This window comes from Aethalodelphis obliquidens, unplaced genomic scaffold (genome assembly GCF_003676395.1).
Source record: "Aethalodelphis obliquidens isolate GAN/ISIS:26980383/991018 unplaced genomic scaffold, ASM367639v1 scaffold14, whole genome shotgun sequence".
Lineage (NCBI taxonomy): Eukaryota > Metazoa > Chordata > Mammalia > Artiodactyla > Delphinidae > Aethalodelphis > Aethalodelphis obliquidens.
Genome location: NW_020837958.1, coordinates 35,751,216 through 35,765,788, shown reverse-complemented (window position 1 = coordinate 35,765,788; position 14,573 = coordinate 35,751,216). Strand labels below are relative to the sequence as shown.

The window sequence follows — 14,573 nt, the reverse complement described above, 5'->3', positions numbered from 1 at the left end:
GTGTATTTATCTTTTTAAATTAGTGTTTTTGTATTCTTTAGATAAATACCCAGAAGTGGAATTGTTGAATCTCATGTCAGTTCTCTTTTTAATTTTTTGAGGAACTTCCATACTGTTTTCCATAGCAGTTGCACCAATTTACATCCCCACCAACAGGGCTCCCTTTTCTCCACATCCTCTCTGATACTTATTATTTCTTGTCTTTTTTTTTTTTTTTTTTTTTTTGGGGTACACGGGCCTCTCACTGTTGTGGCCTCTCCCATTGCGGAGCACAGGCTCCGGACGCGCAGGCTTAGTGGCCATGGCTTACAGGCCCAGCCGCTGTGCGGCATGTGTGATCTTCCCGGACTGAGGCATGAACCCGCGTCCCGTGCATCAGCAGGCGGACTCTCAACCACTGCGCCACTAGGGAAGCCCTCCTGTCTTTTTGATAGTAGTCATTCTCTGATAATAGTCATTCTCTTTGTGGTTTTGATTTGCATTTCTCTGATAATTAGTGATGTTGAGCATCTTTTCATGTGCCTGTTGGCCATCTGTATGTCTTCTTTGGAAAAATGTCTATTCAGATCTTCTGCACATTTTTCAATTGAATTGTTTGTTATTGTTGTTGTTGAGTTGTGTGAGTTCTTTATATATTTAGGATATTAACTCCGTATCAGATACATGATTTGCAAATATCTTCTCCCATTCAGTAGGTTGCATTTTCATTCTGTTGATGATTTCCTTTGCTGTGCCGCAGCTTAATTTTTTTTAAAAAGAAAATAAAATCAAGAAGTTTTATAGCATGGGATCCACAATGTTCAGCATGCAATCTAAAATTACTAGGCACTCAAAGATTCAGGAAAAGGTGACCTATAATCAGAAGAAAAATCAGTCAATAGAGACCCAGAAATGACTTTTTTTTTAAAGCTATTATGAATATGTTTAAGGATTTAAAGGAAACCATGAACGTAATAAGGGGACAAACAAGAAATACCACTAAAGAAATGTAACCTGTAAAGCAGAACAAAACAGAAATTCTGGAACTAAAACATACGATACCTGAAGTGAAAAATTAACTAGATGGGTTTAACATCAAGTTAGACACTACAAAAAAAAGGCCAGTGAACTTAAAGACAGGGCAAAATAAATCTTCCAAATTGTAGCACAGAGAGAAAAAGGCAGAGTCCAACATATTATATGTCTAATTAGAACTTCAGAAAGAAAGAAGAGAAAAATTAGGATATTTGAAGTACTTTTTAAAATAATGGTCAATTTTTTTTTACAGATTTGTTAAAAACAATAAGCCTGAAGATCAAAAAGTTAATTGAACCCCAAGCAGGATAAATATAAAGAAAAACACACTTAGACCTGTCATGATGATACTGACAGCCAGAGATGAACAGAAAATCTTTGGAACAGCCAGAGGGGTTTTGGAGAAAAAACACATTTCGTTCAGGGGAACAGAAAAAGAATGAATGCAAACTTCTTATAGAAAAATAATGCAAATAAGAAGAAAATGGAACAACTTCCTTAAAGTGCTTAAAGAAAATAAAATCAAAACTGTGGACTGAGAATTTTAAATCCAGCAGAAATAGCTTCAAATACAAAGGTGAAAGAAGGATATTTCAGTTAAACAAAAACTGAGAGATTTGTCATCAGCAGACTTAAAATACAAGAAATGTTGAAGGAAAATTATGGCAGAAGGAAATGCAGACCTACAGAGGAATGAAGAGTGCCAAAAATAGATGGGTAACTATAAAAGACTTTTTTCTTCATTATATAGTTTTTACAGAATAATTGGTAATCATATATCACTGGTGGGAGTATTAAATTGTACAACCACTTTGGGAAAAGTTTTGGCAGTTTCTTATAAAGCTAAACAAACACCTATTTTATGACCCAGCAGTGTCACTCTTAAGTATAGTTTAAAATGCATGTCCATGTCCAGAAAAAGACTTATACACAAATATTCACAGCAGTTTTAGTCACGATAGCTAAAAACTGGAAACAGGTAGTGTGAGGACATTGTCCCTGAAATGGGGTGGGCTAGTGTAGGGTGTCAGAGCCTGGACAGAACAAGGAGACTCAGTCAGCATAGGGGTTTAAAACCCAAGCAGAGTGGGGAGGGTGTCCTTATAGAGAAGCAGCCCAGTGTGGAGTTTCAGAGCCCAAGCCAGGTGTGTCAGAGGTCCCAAGACCACCCCCAAGTTCAATGATTAACTAGCAGGACTTAGCACACAGTCATACTCATGGCTATGATTTATTACAGCAAAATGATGCAAACCAAAATCAGCAAAGAGAAAGGCATATGGGGCAAAGTTCAAAGGAAACCAGGCACAAACTTCTAAGAGTTCTCTCTCAGTGGAATCACAGGGAACATGCTTAGTTCCTCCAGCAACAAACAGTGACAACATGTGTGAAATGTTATCTATCAGGAAGCTCATAAGATTCAGAACCCAAGGTTTTTATCAAAAGTTGGTCACAAAGGTACTCCATGCCTGTATGTACAAAAATTCCAGATTCCCACAAGGAAAGCAAGTTGTTCAGGATAAACCACATTATTTATACAAAAAGTTTGGGCACAGTGAACCATTCTTATCAGTATGGGGAAGGTGGGAACCCTCTTGAAATCCAAGGTACCAGGTGCCAGCCAAGGACCAAACTTGTACACAATCCCTTCTAGCAATAGCAGTCTCAGGCCTTCTATATTAACTCTTCTGCACATCAGGTGACAAGGGTATCCTTGAGGAGGGGCAGCTCAAAGCAGGTTTTCAAAGCCAAAGAATGTTGAGGAGAGTGTCCATGCAGGGGGCTGTGATGGTACTAGCCTGGTACTGGGAGTCAGAGTCAAAACTGGGTGAAAAATGCATCCATCTAGGGCAACCTGGTTCAAGGTGTTGGAGTCAAATGGGATAAGGTGGGCATCTACACAGGAGAGAGAAGGGTGCAGCAATAAGAGATTGGTTACAAACTGGTACATTGATAAAAAATAAGTAACAATATTACGATAATAGTGGCCTGGATTTTCTTACCATCATTAGAGTTAAAAACATGTGAAGGGAGAAAAGTAGACTGAAACTTGTGATGTTGGGGATATTGAAATTGGAGGTATCAGTCTGAACTCATGGTTTTCAATAGATAGATGGAAGTAAGAATGAATATAAATGTAATTGAGTGTGTCTACCAAACGGGCCTGGAGCAGTGACACCTCAAGGACAATGAATATACTTAGTGTTAAGATCTTGGTTCTAAGTAATATTTTTCAGTTGTTGGAGAAATGGCTAATTACAGGGTTAGTTACAGGCAAGGAAAAATACAAGATGAGTCTGGAGCATCTTGTACAAGAAACAAGGAAGTGCTCAAAGAATGACAGGGACGTATCAAAAGGACAAGAGCCAGCTTGAAGAGGCTCCAGTGGCCAAATTGGGTATAGCTTGAGTTGCAAAATAAATAATGATATATTTTTAAAAATATTTATTCATTTATTTATTTTGGTTGCGCTGGGTCTTAGTTGCAGCAGGTGGTCTCCTTAGTTGCGGACTCAGGCTCTTTAGTGTGGCATGCGAACTCTTTGTTGTGGTATGCATGTGGGATCTATTTCCCTGACCAGGGATGGAACCCGGGCCCCTTGCATTGGGAGCGTGGAGTCTTAACCACTGTGCCACCAGGGCGGTCCCAAGATAAATAATGATATTAACAGACTATAACTCATTGGATAAAATATGAAATCATGAATTTATGTTGATAAAAAAATCAATGAATAAATTTAAAGTTTGATGAAAATAGAATATTTACATAGTTTTGAAATATCTATCATAAAATATTGATTAATTACAAAATGAAAAAGAGTAACTTTATATCCCACTCAAATGATTCAAGAAAAAAATTCTTTGTACTACTGGCAACAATTCTGAAAGAAATAAATACACAAGTCACAGTTATAGTCGGAGATTTTACCACTTATCTCTTAGTAATTAACAGAACAAGTAGTTGTTCTGTATTCTGATTGTGATATTGGTTATGCACATCTGTATATTTGCTAATATTCATAGAACAATACTGTAAAGAATCAGTTATACTGTATAATAATTTTTATTTTTTAATTAATTTTTATTGGAATATAGTTGCTTTACAACGTTGTGTTAGTGTATGATAATTTTTAAATAAAATAGTAAATAATAATATCTACATATATAGTTGGTGAGGAAAAATCTTAAATTTTCTATGGCTGGACAATCAAACTAAGACAGAAAGGAAAAAAAAAAATGACATGACCCCTTTATGGTAGGCCTTTCCCAATGTGCACTGTGCATCTACATTATACATTACCCAGACCTTCTCAAAGCAGGAGGATGAAATCAAACTTTGAGAAAAAGCTGGTCCCTTTCTTCAGATGCCAGCATTGTAATTCTATGATTAATATTTCTTTTTCATCTCATACAAAGGGTCACATTGACCAAGGGCTTGTTCTGTATGTGCATAACTGACTAAAAACAAAAAACAAAAAAACTGATGAACTGTGTGCACAATGCTAACCTTTCAATATGGTACATTAATTCTTTATCTCAAAAATGTATAAAACTGTATCTCTAACTCCTGATCAATGGAGCAGTTCTCAGAGTTTCTGAGAATCTGTTTCCCGGGTTATAATCCTCAGTTTGTCTTGAATAATATTCTCTTTTCTTTCTTCTTAGCTTGATTGTTATTTGATTTTTCATTGACATAATAGAGAGAGTGGCAAAGTAAATCAATAAAGTAACTTTACACCTTAAGGAGCTTGAAAAAGGAGCAAACTAAAACAATAGCTAGCAGTAGGAAGGGAGTAATAAAGAACAGAATGGAGACAGATACAATATAGAATGGAAAAACAATAGAGAAAATCAATAAAACCAAGAGCTTTTTCTTAAAAAAAAATTGACAAATATTTAGCTAGATTGACTAAGATACAAAGCAAGAAAAATTAAAGTATTAAAATCAGAAAAGAAATTGTTACCAAAGTTCATGTGCCCGATGCACAGTGAGGCCAAATAAACTGAAACATCAGAGTTTGAAGCAGAGAAAGGTTTATTGAAGTAGGACATTTCTACAGATTTTACAGAAATGAAAAGGATCATAAGAGAATACTGTGACTTTTCACAAAGACGGTGCTGAAAGCGAAGAAGGAAGCCCCTGCCCCTCCCAAAGCTGAGCCAAAGCAAAGGCTTTGAAGGCCAAGAACACAGTGCTGAAAGGCATCCACAGCCACGAAAAAAGATACGGACATCACTCACCTTCCAACTGCCCAAAACACTGTGGCTCAGAAGGCAGCCCAAATGTCCTTAGAAGAGTGCCCCTAGGAGAAACAAACTTGACCACTATGGCATCACCAAGTTCCCCCTCACCACCAAGTCAGCCATGAAGAAAACAGAAGACAACAACATACTGGTGTTCATTGTGGATATCAAGGCCAACAAGCACCAGATCAGACAGGCTGTGAAGAAGCTCTATGACATTGACGTGGCCAAGGTGAGCACCCTGATAGGGCCTGATGGAGAGAAGAAGCGTATGTTCAACTGGCTCCTGATTACGATGCTTTGGAAGCTGCCAACAAAACTGGGGTTATCTAAACTGAGTCCAGTTGGTAATTTTAAATATAAAAGTTTTCACTAAAGAAAAAGAGGATACTGTGATGAACAGTTCGCTTCAGGGAGAGGAAATGGGTGGCAGGGAAACAGTGAGATTTTACTTTTGGAATTTTGTCCCAAATGCATGAATAATATATTTAACCAATAACAGCAATAAACATATGAGCACAAGAATAGATAAAAATGAAAATAATTTATTAAAGTATAAATTATTTTTACCGTATTTTCTAAAGTTTTTGCAACAGGCTTGTGTTACCTTCATGATTGGAATAAAAACAAAGAAGATTTTTTAAATGTTCGTAATGTTAGTATGCATACAATTTTTATTGTGTTTCTTTAATATCATATCAAGTCTTACCTCTTCTTTGACTAGAGGAATTTAGTGAAAACAGCATCTTCTCCTTGGCTATGAGCAGGAACTGGAACCCCTAAGTTTTATACTTCCAGGTGAGGAGACCTCAGCCTGAACTAGGAATGGAAACAGTTTAGAAACAGAAAAAGAAGAGTAGTTTCTCAGGGAGCCAAAGAAAGAAGATGTTGTCCTAGAAATAGGTTGGAATGTGGTGGCTGGACTCAGGCATTTAGAACTAATTTTTAAGTCCCAATGTTCAGGCAGCTGTCAGACAAGGCAGGCCAGAAGCCAATGGAAACCAGCTGGTAAAGCTGGAAAGAAGAAGCAGGCTATGTATGTGGGGTAGGCAGGGTCGGCACCTTCACATACTGGCACAGCAGTGAGCTCTGGCCCCAAACTGAGTGAGAAAAGGGCTGGGCTCCAGTCAAGAACAACCAGCCAGGTCAAATTCTCTGGATTGACATCACTCTTGTGCCAAAAGAACGCAGGCATCTCAAACTGCCTTTTCATTTGTGCTGGATGGAGAGAGTGTTGGCAGGAGTCCGAATGGTTCAAGGCTTTGAGGCTTGGCCCTCTGGCCCGTTTCTCTCAGTGCTGCTATTTGCCCAGGCCAGTAAAGAATCCTGGTCTCTAAAGAGTCAAGATTATCTGAACAAGTCAGAATAGAATAACTTTTAAAACTGAACACTTTTAGTTTTAAAAATTATTTTTTCCATGGGCCATGTCGTCACTTATTATATTATAATAGCACATTTGTATAGGTTTTTTGTTTTGTATTACTCCCCAATTGGGATGTAAGCTCCTTGAGGACAGGGGACTTTTTCTGCTTCATTCACTGCTGTCTTCTCAAAGCTCAGAAGGGTGCCTGGCACAAACAGAAGATTTTAGTTGAGTTACAAAAAATAATCACTGCCAAAAAAATGTTACAAAAAGTTCAAATAGTAAAGTTCAAAATGTAAAATTTGAGTCTTTGTCCATATCTCCATCTAATTCTACTCTCCCAAGATAACCATTATAACATTTTTGTGTATATAATATTAATCCTAGAACAATCTTTTTATTTCTGTTTATCTTAAGCAGACCACAATGCCTGGCATAGAAGAAAGTACTTGATACAACTACTTGAAAATTCATTGAATGAATTGTAAGCAGTCTTGGAGTTGGGGTGGAGTGGCTAAAAAAAGAGTTGGCTGCTATAGGCTATTTCCCTGAACAAGTTAGGGTGAGTTCCTTGAGTTAAGCATCTGTATATCACACGTATCGAGGAGAGTGCCTGAACAGGAACCAATTATTTATTAAGCACTTATCTATGACCCAACCATATAATGAGGAGAAAGGTTTGATTCTCCAGCCTGCTGCACTACTTCTGGCTTTCTTGAATAAGACTCCTTGCCCTGTTAAACTGGCTCAGTGCCATTCTACCTGAGCATGCTGGCCCCAGGGCAGAACTCCCATCCCAAAGGGCTCTCCATGCCTTTTGGCTGCTGGCAAGACAGAATGAGAAGACTGTCCCATAGGCCAACAGACACAGACACCCACGCTCATGCCCAGCATGTCTGCATGGAATATTGCCCAGTTAGAACCTCTGAGAGACAGACATCTGTCAGCATCTCTTTGTGAGAGTGTCTCAGGGGATTTGTCTGAGTGCCAGCTTCTCTATAGAAAAGGCAGTCAAAGCCGGAAAAAGCCAGCCATTCAGTCACACTGAAAATACAATATTGAAGCATTAAGCTGGGATGTGACGATTTACAGCTGTCACACCACACTCTCTAAGTGAAATCACATTTTGTGCCAGACTTCCAAAGACATAATCACATGAAAACTATTTATATTGCCTTGATGCATGGTTAAAAATAGTTTACCACAAATGTAAGAAAATCTACTATGGGATCTCTGTTGAGAAGCATAAATACAGGGAACAAAGTGGCTGTTTTCTATTTTACTTCAGGAAACATTTAGTTATAAATAGAGTGATGCACTAAGCATAGAAGAAGAGTGACTTAGGGTGGATTCCTTGCTAGTCAGTAACTTTATTGAATCAACAAAACTACATTTCCTAGAATCCACCTTAATGATAGAAAAATCTTAGTAGGCCTTTCAGGTTCCAATTCATCTTCCTTTTCTTCTTGACTTCTGCTTATTTCCTTACCAGATCTTTCACCGTCCAGAAGTTAAGTAAAATATTCCAATCTCTCACTGTACTTACTGCTGGGTTCTTATCAGTGTGTGTGTGGTGGGGAGCTGGGGCAGGGGCGGGGAGTTCATTGTAGAGAGGGCCTGCATTCTCAGTACCCAAAACATTAAAAGTTGCCACACATTTCCTCAGGCCTCTGCACCGGCTGGTTCCTTGGTTTGAGAGGCTCTTTTCCAAATCTTTGAGCAGCTGCCTCCTCATCATTCAGGTTTCAGTCAAATGTCAGTCCTTCCTGACTATCCTATTTAATATTGCCCTCCTCCCATGACTCTGTCTCATGACATTTAGTCTTATTTTCCTCACACTGCAGCATCTGAAATTTTACTTACTGGTTTATTGTCTGTCTCCCTAGATAAGACCTAAGCACCATGAAAGCAAATGCCCTGTCTGCCTTGGTTACCACAGTACTCCAGCACCTTGAATAGTTCCTGGTATACAACAGGCTTTTTGTACATATTTATAATTGAATAGGTGGTGGCTGATAGATGGTAGTGGTTAAGCGTAAAACTTCGGAGGAGTGATTTGTTTAAGGATTTAAAAAGAGAATTTTAAATTTCCAGCCAATTACTGTCTTGCCAAAAAGAAAAATGAATTGGGATTATCACATCCATTGTCAACTTCTAATTATGCCCTTAGCACTGGTTTCTGTACCAGGTGTGAGTGTATCACACACAGTGCATTTTACCACTTGGATCGGAGATCAAAGGAAGTCAAAAGTCATTAGCAAATCATAGATTAACCATTACACATATTTTCCTCAATAGCTCTTGGAAGAGTCACCCTAAAACACGCTGTTATTCAATGAAATATGTAAATTAGTAATGAAATAGTTCGTTCAATTAAGGTGAAGAGATACACACGAATAGAGAAGACACATTTTAAAAGGATAGAAAAAGTCCCCGTTGAACTTAACAACAATAAGGTCATTCTTTTCTTTAGTTCTCTGTAGTGAAAAAAACTGTAAGGATGGCAAAAACGGACATTTTTTTTTAATTGACATTTTATGGCTCTTGTGAATTGACACAAAGTAAAGGCATATATTTGCATCAGAAAAAAATTAACATTAGCAATCAGAGCTATCTCCTAAATGTCTGAAATATGACTTTGTTTATATTGCCTCTCTGAAATCTTAACTAGATTTTTTTTTTGACTATAGAAATTAAGTAAGAAACAGGGCCCTCAAAATAATGGCAATTGATTTAATTCCTCTTACCTTCACTATCCTTGTCTGTAAAATGGAGCTAATAATCTTTATCACATAGAATGGATAATGTATACTAAGTGCCTAGCTTTAGTAGATATCCAATAAATATTATTTTGGGTTGTTGCTATTTTTTTTTTAAATAAATTTATTTATGTTATTTATTTATTATTTTTGGCTGCGTTGGGTCTTAGTTGCCGCGCACGGGCCCTCTCCAGCTGCGGCGAGCGGGGGCCACTCTTCGTCGCGGTGCGCGGGCTTCCCATTGCGGTGGCTTCTCTTGTTGTGGAGCACGGGCTCTAGGCACACGGGCTTCAGTAGTTGTGGCTAGTGGGCTTCAGTAGTTGTGGCTCGTGGGCTCTAGAGCGCAGGCTCAGTAGTTGTGGCGCATGGGCTTAGTTGCTCCGCGGCATGTGGGATCTTCTCGGACCAGGGATCGAACCTGTGTCCCCTGCATTGGCAGGCAGATTGTTAACCACTGTGCCACCAGAGAAGCCCCTTGCTCTTTTTAAAGTACTTGAAATCCAGAAGCCCTTTGGGCAGCATCTGGCCTTGTGGTCTCTGATCTGCTTCAGCCACTCTTAGCTCTATAACACATCCTTCCTGGGAGGTTACTCAGCAGGCACTGTGGGAAATAAGAGTTTGTTCTGATTGTAAACTGTCCCTGCTTGTCAGAACAATAACAACAACAACAAAATCAAGCATCATTTCCAGTCTCCTCTCCAGCACCAATTGTGCTTCAGTAATCTATCACTTAAGAGGTATCTGGGGTAAAACTGAACATGTGCATAAAGAGATTGTGAACCCATTTGGGTCGAGACTACCACTCCATCAGAGGCCACAGCAGTAGCAGGACAAAACTGAACCAGAGCAGTAATTTCAGGGATGCCTCTCCAACAAGAGGCAACTAGCTACATGAGAAGACCTCTGAGTGCCTCATCCATCTCTCTGACCCCTTCCTGAGAACAGGGAAGGGGACAAGGTGTCCCAGGGTATGACTCAGCCTCCACCTGCCCTCTAGGGCACTAGAGTGGGAGGAGGATTTTAAAAAGTCCACTGATCTCCTCTGCCGTAAGTCTAGCTTATACTGGGGCAGGTGGAGAGCTTCGAACCAATCATGAGATTGACAGTTTAGGTTTTGTTGTTTCTTTCTTTTTTTTTTTCTTTTTTTTTTTTGCGGTTCGCGGGCCTCTCACTGTTGTGACCTCTCCCGCTGCAGAGCAGAGGCTCTGGACACGCAGGCTCAGCAGCCATGGCTCACGGGCCCAGCCGCTCTGCGGCATGTGGGATCTTCCCGGACCGGGGCACGAACCCGTGTCCCCTGCATCGGCAGGTGGACTCTCAACCACTGCACCACCAGGGAAGCCTCCGAGACTGACATTTTAAACCAAACTGAACTGAGTTTTAGTTGTCAAGTCATAGAATCTGCCCAGGATGTCATTAAGATACAGGTGATGGGGATTTGCCACATCATACTTGAAAGTGGTAATCAAAAATAATAATACCGGGCTTCCCTGGTGGCGCCATGGTTGGGAATCTGCCTGCCAATGTAGGGGACATGGGTTCGAGCCCTGATCCGGGAAGATCCCACATGCCGCAGAGCAACTAAGCCCGTGTGCCACAACTACTGAGCCTGCACTCTAGAGCCCGTGAGCCACAACTACTGAGCCCGTGTGCCACAACTACTGAAGCCCTTGTGCCTGGAGCCCGTGCTCTGCAACGGGATAGGACACTGCAGTGAGAGGCCCACGCACCGCGATGAAGAGTGGCGCCCACTCGCTGCAGCTGGAGAGGGCCCACGCGCAGCAATGAAGACCCAGTGCAGCCAAAAATAAACAAATAAGTTTATTTAAAATAATAATAATAATACCTCACAATTACCGGGTGCTTACTATGTGCTTAGCCTGTTCAAGAACTTTACATATATTGGGCTTCCCTGGTGGCGCAGTGGTTGAGAGTCCGCCTGCCGATGCAGGGGACACGGGTTTGTGCCCCGGTCTGGGAATATCCCACATGCCGCAGAGCGGCTGGGTCCGTGGGCCATGGCCGCTGGGCCTGCGCGTCCGGAGCCTGTGCTCCGCAACGGGAGGGGCCACAGCGGTGAGAGGCCCGCGTACCGCAAAAAAAAAAAAACAGAAAAACATAAGAGTGAGAGATGGGGCAAAAGTAGACTAGGGCAGATGCCCTCTTAACGCCTCTTGGTAGGTGATTGAATTTGGCCTTTATCCTACAACCCAGGTGGGTCTTGCCTTTAAAAATGTCTGCTTGGGGAATTCCCTGGCCGTCCATTGGTGAGGACTCAGCACTTTCACTGCTGTGGCCCGGGTTCAATCCTTGGTCAGGGAACTAAATCCTGCAAGCCGCGTGGAGTGGCCAAAACAGACAAATAAAACAACAACAAAGTTTGCTTGGAATAGTGAAGATTTCTTGAAATTTGTATCTTGAGAGGTTTTGTTCTTTAAGTAAGCAAAAGAGAGAACTCTGCACTGACACATTATATGGTCTTGATATGTGATGGGGCCCACATATGTGAGTAACTGGTTTATGAAGAAATCTCAACCTATCAGGGCATAAGAAGCAGTAAAGCATGTTGGTCAGGGGCTTGGCTCTGGAGTGGGACTGCTGGGGTCTGAATTAGGCAAATTAACTTCTCTGTGCTTCAGTTGCCTCTTGTGTCCAGTGGAGATTGTAATGGATCTACTTCACAAGCTTATTATGAGGATTAGACAAGATAATATATGTAAAATTCTTTTTTTTTTTATTCCTTTTTATTTTTTATTTTTTTTTATTCTTTTATTTTTTTTTATTCATCCCACCACCAGCTCCGGGACAAGGCAAGATTTAGACAAGAAAGTGAGAATGGGAGCAACACTGTGGTAGGAAGGGAGTACCAAGAAAAGGAGCCTAGGGGAGAAGAGAAGAGGTATCCGGAAAGGAAGTCTACAAAGCTGGGCTGGAGACTAGAAGACAGTGTGGCTTGCAAGAGAAGTTCAGTATGGAAGGGACTGGTGGCTAGAAAAGCAATTTGAGACCAGGTTAAGGAAAGGAGAAGTTCAGTTTGGGACATTTTTGCAGTGTTTGCACATTATCTAGGTGGGGATATTCACCAGGAGAGTAAAAATTGGGACCTAAAGCTCAGCAAACTTTAAGGCTATGAATAATAAATGAAGAAGTCATCAGCCTATGAGTGCAAGAGAAAATCGTTGGAGTAGATAAATGTATTTAGCAAAGAGGGCAGAGCAAGATGAGAAGGCAGCCAAGAACAGAATCTTAGAGATCACCTATATAGGGCAAGTGGAAAAAAGAAAACAGTGAAGGATACTGAAAAAGCACTGTCAGAGAAGTAAAAGGAGAATCCATTGAGGGGGGATCACAAAGGCCAAGAGAGGAGAGATTCCAGAAGGCAAAGACAGTCAACATGGCAAAGAAGAATGAAAAGTGAGTAGAAGTCATTGGGTTTTGCACTTAGAAATTGGTGACCTTTGAGAGGGAAGTTTCAGTATAAGAAAGATGCTTCTCTACATCTTGCAGAAAGTATACAGCAAAAGCCATCACTAATTTTCATAGTAGTTGTCTCAGTCATTGTCCTAGTCAGCTCAGGTTGCTATAACAAAATACCATAGACTAGGTGGCTTAAGCAACAGACATTTATTTCTCACAGTTTTGAAGGCTGGGAAGTCCAAGGTGTCTGCTGATTCAACTCCTGGTGAAGACTCTTCCTGGTTTGCAGATAGCTATTTTCTTGCTGACTACTCACATGGCAGAGAAAGAGAGCTCTGGTGTTTCTTCCTTTTCTTAGAAGGGCACTAATCCCACCATTGAGGCCCCACACTCATCACCTCATTTAAATCTAGTCACCTTTCAAAGGCCCCACCTCCAAATAGTGTCACAGTAGGGGCTGGGGGGAACATAAACATTCAGATCATAATAGTCATAATTCTTTGGGCTGCAAGAAAGAGAAATTCACTTTAAACTAGTGCAAGGAGAAGGCATTTTAGCAAAGCCCCAAGGTAGCCAGTATACAAAGGGAAAGGAAAGAGAATCTGGAAAACCATCAAGAACTGTGATCCTGTTAGTTCTCTCACTATCTCTCATGTCTGTTTCTCTCTGCACAGCTGTTTTGGTATCCCCTGTCTTTGAAGCCTAGCTTTCAGTGTTTTGACATGCATATGGCTAAACATGGCCATTCCACAGCTTCTGAGAATGCACCTTCTCCACTCAAGCAACATGCAGATACTGAAATAGAATTTCTCAAATCCAATCATAGTTCCTGATGGAACTTGTATCCCTGAAGCCAATTCCACCTTTGTCAGGCTTTAGAGGAATGAGACAATAACCTTATCTTTTTCACCTTGTTTGAATTGGGTTTCTATCATATGCATTTGAAGAGTTCAGAATTTCTGAAAAGTTATTAAGCCCCAGAATGCATTCCAAGAAAGGCTCTCTTTCTAAAGAAACTCTCCAAGAATTGTCTAGAAAGGACAGTTCTTTCCTTTAAAGGGCCCTTAAGTCTAGATTTTTCCCTCTGATTTCAAAAGCAAGTAACAAAGAAGAAATCAATCATCTCATCATCTCCCTGGGGAGGCAGACAGATGTTATTATCCCATTCTGACAGGTACAAATGGGCACAAAAATACTGAATTATTTTCTTTTGCTATCCACCATGTCAAGAGGCCTGCTAGGAATGGGAAACCCTTTTTAGCCTCAAGACAGCACTTTTCACTTTAAAAAGAAAACTGCAGGGACTTCCCTAGTGGTCCAGTGGTTAAAAATCCGCCTTCCAATGCAGGGGACACAGGTTCGGTCCCTGGGAACTAAGATCCCACATGCCACGGGGCAACTAAGCCCACGTGCTCTAGAGCCCATGCGCCACACCTAGAGAAGCCTGTACACCACAATGAACATCCCGCGTGCTGCAACTAAGACCCAATGCAGCCAAATAAATAAATATTTTAAATAATAAAAAAAAGGAAAACTGCAACATATGGGAAAAGAATCTAAGAAAGAATGGATATATGTATAACTGATTCACTTTACTGTACACCTGAAACTAACACAACATTGTAAATCAACTATACTCTAATAAAATTTTTTTAAAAAGAAAAAAAAACTGCAACATATGAATACTTAACCAAGAACGAAGGTTAACTTCTAGAGCTCATTTATTCCACCGAAGTAATCTCTAGCCACCCCTTAGTCAAGCATCCTGGATAGCTTCAG

At 40.4% G+C, this 14,573-nt stretch overlaps 1 pseudogene; it reads left to right on the top strand.

Moving 5' to 3' along the window:
- The first annotated feature begins 3,259 nt into the window (after positions 1–3,259).
- On the top strand, positions 3,260–5,632 carry LOC113625181 (60S ribosomal protein L23a pseudogene; annotated as a pseudogene).
- The last annotated feature ends 8,941 nt before the right edge of the window (positions 5,633–14,573 follow it).